Source organism: Palaemon carinicauda, chromosome 31, assembly GCF_036898095.1.
Source record: "Palaemon carinicauda isolate YSFRI2023 chromosome 31, ASM3689809v2, whole genome shotgun sequence".
Lineage (NCBI taxonomy): Eukaryota > Metazoa > Arthropoda > Malacostraca > Decapoda > Palaemonidae > Palaemon > Palaemon carinicauda.
In genome coordinates this window covers 76,264,865-76,278,934 of record NC_090755.1, presented here as the reverse complement: position 1 = coordinate 76,278,934, position 14,070 = coordinate 76,264,865, and the positions used below count along the sequence as shown (strand labels likewise).

At 40.3% G+C, this 14,070-nt stretch overlaps 1 protein-coding gene and 1 pseudogene across 1 annotated transcript in view; both read right to left on the bottom strand.

Moving 5' to 3' along the window:
- LOC137625019 (zinc finger protein 382-like) overlaps positions 1 to 14,070 on the bottom strand; it is a 418,403-nt gene that overhangs the window by 245,201 nt on the left and 159,132 nt on the right. The gene's annotated exons all lie outside the window — the stretch shown is intronic.
- Positions 9,843 to 12,302, bottom strand: LOC137625018 (uncharacterized; annotated as a pseudogene).

The following is a 14,070-nucleotide window of genomic DNA, read 5'->3' as shown; positions in this document are numbered from 1 at the left end:
CTGGGAAATTCTGGATGGAAATTTTATCCACAAGACAGCAGACACTGTGAAGACTATTTTAACCATCTAGCCTGTGACTGTGATAGTTGTTTGTCATACCAGCAGCGCCGAGCTTATATGTTCAACCTCATCGCCGAGCACACCACTGATATTGTAGACCAAGAGGTGTTTAATCACCATATCAGATGTAGATGTGAGGGGTGCAAAGACGCCTCTGACAAGCTTACTAATTACCAGAATAAAGTGAAAACTAAAGAAGCAGCTACCAAGGATGAGACTAAACCCCTCCCAAGAGAAGGAAGACTCCTGAAGATCCTTCACCAGTGCCAGTACCAGCCCCATCATCACCAACTGTGACTCCAAGGACTGAGAGCACAGACTCGTCCTTGTCTGTCCCTACAACTCCTCAGCAGTCGAGTTCAACAGCAGTCAACCATTCTACCAACGTGCCTGAGTCCTCCAATGCCATGGACTGCAACTGCAACTGCACAGATTGCCTTCAGACACTCCTGCAAGAAGCCACTTCCATATCAGAGAACATCCCAGCTACACAGCCAAAGAAGCCTCTGCCGAAGTTTCGGCTTTCACAGGCGAACCACGAGCTCTCCTATGCCTCTGTTGCTGCCATGGCTGCCAAGCCAGGCATACAACTCACTGCAAGACCCAACAGGAAAGGTGATCTTATCATCTACCCCAAGGACGTTGAGACAGCCAGATTCCTTCAGGAAGACCCCACCTTAACGCTGCTGGATCCTACTTTTATCAGGAAGAAAGCTGTCATCACCAGGTATCCTGTGTCGATTGTAACGTTGTGCAGCAACATTGACTGTGCTGTTCGCTGCACAAGCAAAGATGACGATCCTGTTAGATTTCTCATCGCCACCTTTATAGGTCCAGTTCCCTCCAAACTGGACTTAGGAGTCTGGGGAACCTTCCCCATTGAGGATTACACACCTGAGCCACTTCGATGTTACAGATGCCAACACTTTGGACATCATAAAGAAGAATGCAGAGGTCCCATCATCTGCGGTGTCTGCAGCCAGCGACATAGCACAGAAGTGTGCATTAAGGCCCACAAAGAAGGTCGACAAACCACATCTAAGTGCCCTAACTGTTCTAAGCCACACCATGCTTGGAATAAGCGCTGCCCAGCGGATAGCAGCTATGAAGATTACATCCTCTCCAAACCAAAAGAAACCAGCTCCAACCCAACCACCGAAAGAACAGAGAACTCCTCGCCAGAGAAGACCACGTCAGCCAGCTATTGCTCCTGCGTCTACACCTGCAACTGCTCCTAAAAAGGACCAGCAACGACCTGCAACTGTTCCCCAAAAGGACCAGCACCTACCTGCAACTGCTCCTCATAAGGACCAGCAACGACCCTCGTCCTCATTCCCTTCCCAAACCTTGGCTCAAGAAATTGAGTCTCTCACTTTACAAGACCTCATACATATCGCCTTCCAGATCCTTACCAGAATCCTCTCCTTATCCTCGACCTCCACCTTCCTGCAACTCCTGCAACAATTCCAGTTTCCAGCCACGGAACAGGGATAAGCCTCCTCTGCTTTCGGCATCCATAACCTCTCTTTCCTTCCCAATTCCTAACTCCTAAATGGAGAATAGTTATTACAAGGCCGTGTTTCTCATAAGGATACAGCTCTTGTTTTTCCTATCTCCTACATCCTTTCCACTCCCTTCACACACAATTCTCCTAATCCTTTTGATGGGGGGCCTCTCTCGTACTTACTGACCGAGCGTTGTACAGAACCGGGCCCCTCCCCCTCTTTCCCACCACAGAGCAGGAATAAGCCTCTTTGCTTAAACCTACTCCTATTCTCTCCTACTGAAAATCCTTCTTTCCTCTCCCAGTCTCTCCTACTTACTGGGACTTGCTACTATCAATACTTTTTTCTCTAACTAAAAACTTTCTTTCGTGGACCTAAAAAGGAGTCCCCTTTTTCGGGTTACTTTCGACCCCTTTCAAGTCTTGTCAAATTCATTCTCATCCCTCATTCATCATCCTTTTATCCCTCATCCTCCATCCTTTTTCCTATTCCTGACCCTTTCATCCAAACTAACTTCTCTCTTTCAAAACTAACATTTCCTTTTAATAATACAATTTTTACTCCTCTGGAGTTCTCCTCCTTACAGACTCAATCTCTTACGGGCTGTCCAGAGACAAGAGCCCGTGTCATGCTATAGGCATGGCAATCTGCATCATCATCATCATGCTGACGCAAGAGCCCGTGCCTTACATAACGTAAAGCAAGGTACGTTGATAATGATGAATAAAATCCGAGCAGATTAGGCCTTAATTTTGCCTAGAGCAAAAGCTTATAAGTAAAAACAAAAGCTCAAGACAGCCTCAAATAGCAAATGCTTAGGCAAAATTCAATTGCTCAATATCGTGTGAATAATTGTTACCTTTTGCTTCATGGACTTGTAGCCTTTGCTGAAGGGCCCAGCCATGTGCGACAGTCTTGGCTAGCTAAGATTTTCAATTTAACTCCAGTCCTTCCTGGCCAAGGCAACAGAGTTATACTCTCTCCATGTCTGTTCCAGGCTTTAGCCATTTTAGAAGGGAGTTGTAATCTTTTCAAGCCTGCCATTGTACAGAGTTCTACTGCAAGGATTTATCCAGATGTGACTGCCAAATATGCAAAATTTACTCCAACTACAGCAATAAGTCAACTCGCTTAGTTAACTGTTACCAGACACGTGTTAAAAGTGCCCACTAAAATATATGACAGAAAGCTACCCACTGCCAACACAGCATAGCCTTCTCTGAAGTCTCTTACCACAGAGCAGCATGTGACCTATTCAGAATCCCCTGACACACAGCAATCACCATCCTCAAATGCACAAGCTCCACTCATGGCATCTAGCCCCCTCTCCACTGACAGAGACAGAGAAATCCACTTCCAAGCCCCTAGCTACTTTACCCCCAAAGAACACCACTGTCTGGATTGCAACTGCCCAAATTGCCTCCCACAGCTACTGAAAGAAGCTTCTGCTATGTTGTCCAGCTCTCGTCCATCATCCTAGCCTGAAACCAAAAACACTGAGGAGAAACCTCCTCGGAGATTCAAGCTAACACCAATAGAAAATACCACATCCTTTGCTGCAATTTATGCCCTGGTAGACTCAAAGCCCAGCATCCAAATCACTGTCAGACTGAACAGCAAGGATGAACTCGTCATCACCCCTAAGGATCAAGAAAGTGTTAGCCTCGTACAGATGGAATCCTCCCTGGTGCTCTTTAATCCAGCAAAGAAGCAGAAGAAGGCAGTCCTCAGCTATCCAGCGACTATGCCTCTACCCTCCATCACCTCCCTCAGCTACATTGCAGATGCAGAGGATGCAAGAATGAACTCAAGACTCCATCAAACAAAGTTATCGCTACTTTCATAAGTCAAATCCCACCTTCTCTCAACCTTGGAATTTAGGGAACCTTTCCCATCCAAGATTATACATCGGTGCCGCTTTAGTGTTATTCTTGCCAGTGTTATGGGCATTATCACAAAGACTTGCAGAAGCCCCAACATTTACAGTATCTGTAGCAAACTTCACCCGACCCACATATGCATCAATGCCTACAAGAAAGGGAAGGAAACCCTTGACACCTGTGCGCTCTCTCATCATGCCTGGACCAGGAGGTGCCCAAAGCGTCTGAGAAGCATTACATCTCTGAAAGACAACTCACAGCGAAGCCCATCTGAAGCACCATCGCAGCCGGTTAAACCTTCGATGAGCACCTCGACAGAGGCCTCAATAACAACCTAGACCTTTAATCCTTAACTTTCCCGCAATATCACCTTCCCCTAATCTTTCTCCTTTCCATCCTAGCCAATCGCTCACCCAGCATATAGAGTCCTTGTCTTTAGAAGACCATATTCCCATAGCCCTTCCCATTTTCTCCAAAGTCCTATCCCTCTTCAAAGTTCACAAATCCTTTTAATCCCCCAGTCAAATACTTCTTACCCCAAAATCTCACCTCATAATTCTTCCAACTCCTCTCCCAGTCTCTTCTACTCACTTTGACTCGCTGCTATAAAACTTTTTCTACCACTATGATTCTTTCTTTTGGATCCATGAAGAGCCTGTGTTTTCTAATGCCAGAAGCCTGCATTGTTAGGCCCAGTATAAGAAAAAGGGAAATTGTTATCCTCCAGTTACGCTCTTTGAGCAACTGCAAAAATCAAGTGTGCTCTCTTTGAGTGCAACTTTTTAATGTCAGCCAAACTACTCATGGAGGCTATTACTGCGAGTCTAAGAGCTGTTTCGGGCAATCTGCAAAAAACTAGCCACCCACTGAGATACTACTGCTAGAGAGTTATTGGGTCCTTTGACTGGCCAGACAGTACTACATTGGATTCCTTTCTCTGGTTAGAGCTCATTTTCCTTTGACTAAGCATACACCGAATAGTGTGGCCTATTCTCTCCACATTCTTCTTTCTCCTCATACACCTGACAACACTGAGATTACCAAATAAATTTTCTTCACTCAAAGGGTTAACTACTGTATTGTAATTGTTCAGTGGCTACTTTCCTCTTAGTAGGAGTAGAAGAGACTCTTTAGCTAGGGCAACAGCTCTTCTACGAGAAGGGCACTGCATAATCAAATGATTGTTCATTATTCTTGCGTAGTGCCATAGCTGTGAAGAATTTTCTTCACTACTCCTCTTCTTCCTAGTTTATACATAGACTTTGTTATTGTTCGTGACGTCACGGCAGGGAAAAATGTGAGTAATGATTCTTTCTTAAGCGAGTGTCTCAAGATTAATACTTTTGTGTTTTTGTATTCATTATTCTACCTTAAGTATTTAGGTATTTTAAATCTCTTAATTACAACTCAAGTCTGCTAGTCTAGGAGGTATGGTTGTCCACACACGTAAGCCTGACTTGCTAAATTACATTTTAGTTTAATTTTTTATTCTGTATGCCAGATGTTTAGAGTTAAGATTATCTTTGTCCCCTGGAGTTGCAAGATTTCTCCTTGTATTCTAAATATCTTTGTCCCCTGGAGTTGCAAGATTTCTCCTTGTATTCTAAATAAGTGTATTGCTTAAAAACTCACGTCACAAGTAATTCAAGCCTGTCCTAAATGAGAGTTGGCACCTCAAGACCGTAGGCCTACGCATCAAGATACGCTTTTTTTTGGGAAGGAAGGAGAACGCAGCTGACCTGAACTCGACCTCACAAACTTACAGGCCACGGTACTCAGCAGAGCTGCCAAGTCAGGCTCCAATGTCAACCTCGTGCTCCCACTCTCCATCACTACCCTGTCCCTTTACACAATAACTAACCAAGAATACGTAGAGGAGGTCAAGCAGATAACCAGTGTTAGTGCATAGCTGCTAATTCTACAGCACGTCGGTTCCAGTCTTGGGGGCTAGTTGGAGGGGGGGCGTTGATTTCGCAAAATAAGTGCTGTAGGCCTAGTGAGCAAACTGAAGACCGCCACTTTCAGGACACGGGCGCCCACAACATATAAAATCATGTGAGTTCAACTAATGGCCATTCCCCCTTTAGATAAGTTTCAATTTCTCATAAGTTAAGTTTAGGTATTATTCTGGCATTACATCTTTCGGGCTGCGTGCATGGAAATTAATATACAGTACTCATAATTTTTGGTCGTGGTAATTGCTTGAGGTTACTGACCACATGTTGGGACCTCACAGCAGCCTACCACACAAATTGTTCATCAAAATATTTTGATTCTTTTTATTCTGTTTGAGAGTTAATCCACGAGTTAATTCCGTTTAACATTTTCAATATTTTGTGTTGTAAATTGATTCTCGTTTCACTTATTCATTTTACCATTTGAATAACCTATAATTGAGCTACTGATATTCTTTTCAATTTTAAATTTTGTTGTGTATAAATCATTGAGTTATTTCCATTCCTTTTTACTGTAATAAATCATTTGGAATAGATTACAAATTTTGGTATCTTTAACCCCATTATATGAATTTTACCAATTTATACTATGGGACGGGTCAGAAGTACCCAAGATGTTGAGAGTAACCCACTCTAGATATAGGTAAGTTGGTATCAGTGAGTGTACGCTCTTCAACTTAGTGCTTTGAAGGTGAAGATCCACATTTAACTTTACTTTATACTTTTATACTCCACTGCTCCCATTTTTTATTGTCTCTAATTGCATTAACGTAAGATACCTGTCCAGCATCTCACTGGGGTCACTGGGACGGAGTCGAAACAGAGCCTTAGAGTGAGATGACTATATCCCTGACAAAGCTAGAGTAGGCCATAAATTATTTCTAATTTTACGTGTGGAGTTCTCCGGCCTCTGGACAGTAAAATTGCCTCCTTTTGTATTTAAGAGTGAAGGTTAGTGAACTATGGCAGTAAAGTATTAGCAGGGCGTTTGTGTCCCGAGAGTAAGTGCTCATTATCCTCCCCTGTTGAGCTTTGGGTAATTGCCGTAGGAAGACTCTCCTGGACTGAGTTCCCACTCAACCATTTAGATAAAAATTCTCCACAATAGCCTCTATACCATGGTCTTCCACTGTCTTGGGGTAGAGTTCTCTTGTTTGAGGGTACACTTGGGATGCTGTCTTATCTCATTTTTCTTCCTTTTTTTAAGTTTTTATTCTATGTATAAAAAATTTATTTCAATGCTGTTACTGTTCTTAAAATATCTTATTTCAATTGTTCAGTGCTTTTTGTAGTATATTTACTTCCTTGTTTCCTTTCCTCACTGAGCTGTTTTTCCCTGTTGGAGCCCTTGGGCTTATAGTGTCTTGCTTTTCCAAATAGGGTTGTAGCTTATAGGTAGGAATAATGATGATAACAACTTTCATAAATCTCTACCTAATTGTAACTATTTACTGGAAGAACTGTGCTCTCGTTGGGTCGCCATATTCAGTGGGTGGAGATACTGAGCAATAAATAGCATGAGGCCAACAATTGCCAAAGTGGTCAAGTAGGGTAGATACAAACATACAACAAACGTGACAGGAGCTGCTCTGAGCCCTTTTACATCAACAAACAACTTATAATAAAAAAGCTTTAAATAACTGGATTACTTTTTTTCTCTGTTATTAAGCATTTGTGAACACTGCGTATTGAGAGAAATAAATGGTTATTTTTCTTTTGTTTTACCAAAGAAAAAATGTAAATCCTGACGTAGGAGGTAGGCTGGATTTAGCCTAAATAGCTGTTTTTTCTGATTGCATAAATAATAACAAAAATGTTTAGGTATGATTCTCTATAAAAGAAAATTTCGAGGAATTACTTAATCTTCTTCTTGGGGGTATTAAAGCCAACACTTGTTGTTGGCACGGGAACCTGACTCTTATATTATGACTTATGGAACAATGCAGACGTCAACCTGGTCTACTTTGAGAAATATTACTTAAAAAAATGAATACAGTAATTATATAGATATAATAACTAATATTGACTTATCTTTTTTTAATAAAATTATAAAATTAAACATCATGATTTTCTATAATAAATACATTGTTGTTAAAAATATGAAGAAAAAATACCATAAAATTTATATTTAAAAGTATGATGTCACCAGTTATGAGAGACTGGAGTTCAATTCTCACACCCGTGCGAGCCTACGGGCCAACCAAGGGAAAGGCCCGTGCCAACAACAAGTGTTGGCTTTAATACCCCCAAACAACAACAACAACCCGTGCAACAAGTGTTGGCTTTAATACCCCAAGAAGAAGTATTGGCTTTAATACCCCAACAACAACACGATGACCCTACGGGCCAACCAGGGGAAAGGCCCGTGCCAACAACAAGTGTTGGCTTTAATACCCCAAGAAGAAGTATTGGCTTTAATACCCCAACAACAACACGATGACCCTACGGGCCAACCAGGGGAAAGGCCCGTGCCAACAACAAGTGTTGGCTTTAATACCCCAACAACAACAACACGATGAGAATAAAATCATTTGCTAGGCATTTAGGATCATTAGTTATGTCAGGCAATGCTATTTCTGTCTTTAGACCTGTCAATACTATTTGTCTTTAGACCTAATAGTTTCGTTAGGTTCTTGAGTATTTTCCGTGGGTCATTTTCATAGCACACTTTTTTATAATAGGACTTTTTTTTTTAACTAAGATAAGGTAATTGTACTGATTTCTAGCTGCTTTTTAATGTTGCCAGTTTTCATTTTTATTTCTTTTCCATTTATCCTCCATTTCTATTTTTATTTTTTCTCTTCATGTAATTCATTATCAAACCAGTTCGATTTTTCTGTAATTGTGATTATTTTTGTTATTTCCGGGCACTTATTATTATAATTAGTTGCAAGTATAGTTTTACTTCTATCAGTAATGCAGTTTATACAGGATTTTCTCTCTACGAGGGTGTGATCCTCTTCACAGTTACAGACTGGTGTTATCCCTTTTATATCCGCTAGGCTTTGTTCAATGAACTCTTTTGGATCAAAGTTAGTCTTAATTCTGTATGTGTTTTCCTTCTGTATTGCATTATTTTTTCTAACGTCTATTTCAAAAGACATTAACTTATGCATTGGGGATATAGAGCAGTCAGGTTCAATCTCCATATTTAGTGTGATGATGTTGTTTTTGTTTACTATAACTACTATGGGTTTCACAGACAGTGCAAGTGCGATTTTTTGCAATTATTCTGTAACGAACACTCGTATCAGTACGAGATTTTACTGTAGTGTATTACACCCAGTAAGGAAATTTATAGGAGTATCATGAATCATTTATTGTAAATAATAAAGACTTTTGTACCTATACCAAGAGGCAAAACTCATTAGCCAAGCAAGAAAACGAACACCAGGTTGGAAGAGCTCCGCCTGCCTACAACCCCCTTCACCTCCAACCCCCATTTTCTTCCTCCCCTCTCCTTTCTTCCCTCACCTGCCCTACGTCTTTCCTTCTCTCTTTCTCTCTCTCTGAATGTTGCTTTGATTTAAACATATTTTTTAACGATTTTTTTTCTATCAATCTAATAATAATTGACACTGTTGTATAAATGTAACAATTCAGTGGTTGTTACCCTCCAGTTAACTTATTAATATCTATTTATACACTGATTTGCTCTCTCCCTCTCTCTGCCTGTCAGTTTCTACTAATGTGGGGAGTTGTACAGAGGCTTAACCAATTTTTCCTTTTGCCCCATGCTTCTGAAATTTAAAGTGTTTGCTAAATAGCAATATATATATATATATATATATATATATATATATATATATATATATATATATATATATATATATATATATATATATATATATATATATATATATATATATATATCACCCACGAATGGCATTTAATACCGAATTCTATCTTGGGAATATATATCCACTTGGAATTCATTTTATGGTAACAGCTTCTGGCCGGGTGGGGATTCGAACCACCACCTGTACGGCTGGAAACCATGCTGGCAGGGACCCTACCGACTGAGTTTCCAGCCGTACAGGTGGTGGTTCGAATCCCCACCCGGCCAGAAGCTGTTACCATAAAATGAATTCCAAGTGGATATATATTCCCAAGATAGAATTCGGTATTAAATGCCATTCGTGGGTGATATTTACATTAATTAAAATCACGTGTGCTTGTGATATATGTTCATATATATATATATATATATATATATATATATATATATATATATATATATATATATATATATATATATATATATATATATATATATATGGAGCCTCTGCCGTTTTTGGGGACAGCCCTTTGACCGGCCGGAAATCGAGTAAAAAAAGTCCGAAATCGGCTCTTTTTTATGGGAATGATTTGTTAAATAATGTAGATTGACGGGACAGTATTAAATTGTAAAACCGAATGTTTCTTGAAATCGAGTAAAAAAAAGTCCGAAATCGGCTCTTTTTAACGGGAATGATTACATGACGTGTCCTTAAAAACTACAAACTTAACGAAGGGGTAAATATGTAGATTGACGGGACAGTATTAAATTGTAAAACCGAACGTTTCTTAGACTGGGATGACACGGGCTCTATCTATCGGGAAAGTTGGAAACTAAGTAGGAAAATCTGCTCTTTTTCGCGGGAATGATCACGGAATGAAATATTAAATTCACTAGTTTTGTAAATGCTTGTCCCAACAATCTACATACTAGGAACCCTCTGGTCATGGATGTCGGAAATGTGCGAGAAAAATGGACAACTAACCCAAAATTCCCCTCCTAACCTGACCTACAAGCCATGTCCTTACCTTCATCATGAACTAAACGGGGGGGCTGACGCCCCCCTGCGACCCCCCAAACACTGTTGCTAACATACAAACCCCACAAACCAAACCTAACCAATCCTAGTAGTTCCCAGGTCACTACCCCTACCCGGGGGCAAGCCCCCGGACCCCCTTCGTAAGTCTCTCTCCTACACAAAAAAAGCTTTGGGCAGCACTCAAAATTATATCTTATCCACATGATCATATTATAGGTTACTCAGGCTTACCTTAAATTTCGTAGTCGCTAAAACCAAAATCCTCCGGTTCTTGGTCCTTCAACCTCTTCTGGGGTGGAGGATTAGGAGGAGGACTTGAACTTTTGCGACTAGTGGAAGGTCGGGCGTCGTTAGCTGAAGAACAGCTGCTGGATGGACGAACGTTACTTGGCCGAACGTTAGTAGCGTTAGAGGGAGGAGATTCAGGAATCGGCAAGTAGAGAGGACTGGCTTTGAGCGGGTACACGCGCTTGATGAGCTGTAAAAATGCCCTGAACGGACATACGGACTTCTCTATATATCGCTTCCTGATACAGTACTCCGCGAAATAGCTTTCGTACAACGATTTCTGGGTACCGAATCTTGGTAGCAAGCTCCTTTTGAGAACCCGCCATTGCGATTCTATAGTGTTCGTATGTACGGTCGGGTCATTAGGATCAACGAAGTTAACACTGGTTTACAGTAAAATGTTTAAAATCATGGTCTTTGACTTTGCCATATCCTTTCCAGCAATCGGAAATGATAGTGGTCCCGGGAAGAACATGCTCTTTGAGCGCCGAGATCAACGTTTCCGCGTCACGTTTCTTAACCACTCTGAAAAAGGTCTCGCGTGTTTCCCAGTCAATGCCCCCAAAGACCCAGGTTCCTTTGACTTCATGCCCGATGTTATACTTCCTCTTGCCGAACTTGCTCTCGTCCACTTCCACAATGTGCCCTGGTCCACCAATTTTCTTATTGTCCAAAATCAACACTTGTTCACACACTCCTCGGCAAAAGTTGTACCAGTCAACGAGAGTGTGAGAACCAAGCTGTTCGGTCTTCAATTCAACACAGTATTGAGGCCAACGAAGAACCCAACAACACGTGAGGAGAATGATATCACGTTCTTCGAGGTGTGAGCCCTCAAAGAATGATTTATGCCGCATTGTGAACTTTCGGCGACACTTGCGGTTCCTACACCTTCAGAAATAATTGGATTGCCCATTGCGCACATTGCAGCCATCACGCATGAGGGCCACATCACCTCTTTTACACTTTTTACATGTACCTCTAAAATCCCCTAAGAGGCCTTCTCGAAATAAATAGTGAAAGAATTCGGGGGTAACACGAGTGAAATCACGTAGATGTATATATCTGAGAGTCTTAATTGCATCAATCTGATCAATACGGGAGATAAACTCGAAAACATCACTCATAGAGAAACTATACGGAACAGGTCTATCCATCACGGCGGTTAGAGTTGGAAAGGGTCGGCTGTAGGTCAATCTCGGGTCATGTGGGGGGGATTAAAAATTTGAAATCACGCGGCCCACGAAAGGGTTAGTTCGGTTGCTTTGTTTGACACTGGCTTTATCTGACGAAATATCTTAAGTAGATGCTGGATAACCTAACCTTTGTTTGTATATAAAACAAAATAGTATTCGGCATAATTTTGGGACGATTTCGAAAGAAATAACAATCTTAACAAGAGATTAAAATGAAAATTGTTGGAATTAGCGAAAACATACGTACGAACATCGAAAACTGTTCATGCTTGCGCGACCAGCTGATATGCGAATCGAGCGCCGCCAAACGGGTGTTATTATAATCAGGCAGGAAACAATGATTGCGGGAAGTTTTACGACCGAGTAAGTTGGCCGTGGCTTCAGCGTACGACGCATTGTAACGGCCTTTTTCTAACATAACATTTCATGATAAATATCCCAGCAGTATCAAATGTCACTAAACATGACGTGTCCTTAAAAACTACATACTTAACTAAGGGGTAAATATGTAGATTGACGGGACAGTATTAAATTGTAAAACCGAACGTTTCTTAGACTGGGATGACACGGGCTCTGTCTATCGGGAAAGTTGGAAACTAAGCAGGAGCTACCCTTGATTTGCGTACGGACCATGCTGAACTTAGAAAATATTGCCGTGGTAAAGGTAAATTGTGCTATTAGTCAAAACGATAAATTAACATCATATTATGGTGTATGTTAGAAAATTGTAAAGAACATCAACCCCATAATGAAATACGATTTGGCTAGTAATAAGAAAGATATCCCTGTCCCCAAAAACGGCAGACACCCCTATATATATATATATATTGTCTTTGAGTTTGAACAATATGTAATTGTACACAATTATATCATTGCATATTTCGGTATTGGGTATGAGCATAGATGATAGGTATCCATAGGAAATGAGAAACAAAATCTTTATTTCAACTAATGCCACATATATCCCCCCCACCCCCTAATTGAATTTGATTGAATATTGGTATCGACCGATGACGGGACTCGAATGTGGGTAGGGCATAACCTTCATATTTAATTTTTTTTGTTTATTTTTATGTGTTTTTATTTTTATTTTTTTTTTAGTCTTCATCGCTTTCTAATAGCAAGTCAACTTCATCTTCAGTGTCACTGTCAAGATTAATAATGACAGGATCAATACTGTCATGCATGTTATCTGTTGAACGATAATTATTTACATAACCAATACCATAGAGAGAGAGAGAGAGAGAGAGAGAGAGAGAGAGAGAGAGAGAGAGAGAGAGAGAGAGAGATGAGCAAACCAGGGAATTAAGCAGTCAGTCATCTGATAGGTAACAACCGATTGAATTGTTCCATATCTACAACAATAAATATTATATTTAGATAAGATAGATAGATACATAGAGTGCTTGATATAAAAAAAAAAATCATACAAAATAAGTTGCAACTTAAGCTACCCTCTCAGAAAGAGAGCATGAAGGGAAGGGAAAGAACGGAGAGGGATGGATGGCGTGGAGGTGGAGAGAGATAGCTTGAAGCAGGGGGAGAGCAGGTGAGGGATGAAAGGAGAGGGAGGGAGGGGGTGGAGGTAGAGGTTCTGTATATTATTGTTCGGTTTTGTGACTGGATGATCGAGATTTTGCCCTTTGGCATAGGGGCAAGTGTCTTTATAATTAATAATTAACGATTCATTATACCCCTATAAATTTCCTCACTGGGTGTAATACCCTATAGCAACATCTCGTATTGATACGACTGTTCGTTACAGAATAATTGCAAAAAATCGCACTTGCACTGTCTGTGAAACCCATAGATCTAGTATATGATTAGAATGAGCTGTTGGTTCAGACACTATGTTTTCAAGGTCGTGGTTGTCAATCAATTCTCTAAATTCATTGACATATGGGTCTACTCTGTTATCAAGATGTAGGTTGAAATCACCACATATAACTATAATTCGATTGTCATTCAATGTATCTAGTAAGTTATTAAATTCATCTAGAAACATTCTTTTGCTTTTGCTCGGTGGTCTATAGAGTATAACTATTTGTAGATTTACATTTCGAGATAAAATTTTGATATTCATATATTCAAATGAATTAACTATGAGATGATTTCGTACTGTAACTTTGTATGATTTCTTAATTAAGATTCCAATGCCACCATCTCTTTTGTTTTCTCTTGGTTCATGATAAAAGTTATAAGATTTAGGTGTCATTTCATTTATTTTCGATCTGTCACTCACATTACCACTTAACCAAGTTTCAGTTAATAAGCAAATATCCACATCTTGATCACTTACGACTTCCTTAATGATATCAGTTTTATTGCCAATGGATTGTATATTTATTAGATTACATGATATTTTCTTA